This window comes from Dinoponera quadriceps, unplaced genomic scaffold (genome assembly GCF_001313825.1).
Source record: "Dinoponera quadriceps isolate SergipeBrazil2010 unplaced genomic scaffold, ASM131382v1 scaffold4933, whole genome shotgun sequence".
NCBI lineage: Eukaryota > Metazoa > Arthropoda > Insecta > Hymenoptera > Formicidae > Dinoponera > Dinoponera quadriceps.
The window spans coordinates 1-1226 of NW_014558867.1; the positions used below are offsets into that span (position 1 = coordinate 1).

At 37.0% G+C, this 1226-nt stretch overlaps 1 pseudogene; it reads right to left on the reverse strand.

Moving 5' to 3' along the window:
• Positions 1-58: 58 nt before the first annotated feature.
• LOC106749993 lies at positions 59-1219 on the reverse strand (annotated as a pseudogene).
• Positions 1220-1226: the final 7 nt, after the last annotated feature.

Here is a 1226-nt window from a genome sequence, read left to right on the forward strand (position 1 = left end):
TCAATATTGATAAAAGGGAAATATTGTTCTTTCAAGGCTTTCATCTGATTGGGAGCACCGTCGATTAATATTAACTGCCCTTTGAGACATTTAGCTTCCAACAATCTCATCAGCTCAATAGCAAGTAACGACCCATACGAATATCCGACTATTGTAAATTCTTCAGAATCCTTCAACCTTGTAAGAATATGCTAAAAAAGAAATATATGTTATTTATTTATTTTTTAAACTTGGGGAATTTGTACAAATCGGATGTTGTAATAACGGTGATACTATATTAACGCACAGAAATGGAATATCATTTATATTCTAATATCGTATATGTAAAATAATATTTTATATTTGTACATACAGGTAATAAGGTGGCAGCCGATTGCACCACAGATTCGCACGTGGAGATATTATTCGTGCCATGCTGCAAGCACGTTGCAGGAGCCTTGATTTCCAGAGCCAATGAATTATATACGCTCCCACAACCTTCGATACCCGGTAGAAGAAATATACGATTTCTCTCCGTCTCCTGTTTCGTTGGCATTTCTAAACAAATGTCCGATTTTATGTCTAAATTGCTTATTAGCCGAATAAATAATTTTCCACCTTTCGAATCTACAATGTCGTTAGTGTCCTCTACAAAACGTTTGTCTTTGTCCGCCATATCTTTTAGTTTTGCAAAAGTAAGATTTCGAATATCTTGCGCGGTGTGGAAAATATCGAATTCCCGCTCTAAAGTTTGCTTGATATCCACCGCCACCATCGAATCCACCGAATACCGAGCTCAGACAATGGGGTGTTTTGTCCGATCGTTTTTAAATCTTTCATCCCTGTGATAAACAAGATGAAATATTGAAAGATGTTGATTGAACGTAAGCGGTTAATTGTATGATTACATTAGAAACGAGAAAATAGTTGTTCACATTTTTGTGAGTTTCTGCAAAATAGGTTGAAATAAAAAGATATATCCATAAAATAATTTAAATATATACGCTTAGTTGCTTTATTTTAAACATGAAAAAACTATACCCATGATGTTCGCTACAGCCTCTTGAACCTCCATAATTCCGCCAAAGCCCGCGCGCTTTTCAGCCACAACCATACTGCAAACGATCGGTCGACTCAGCATCAGAAAAGCGTCCAGTGAATCCAGACAGGACTGTATTCTTTGCTGCAGTGTACCGCAGATGATGAGTTCCTTATTGTCCTCTTGCATGTCGGCAACAAGTCCAACA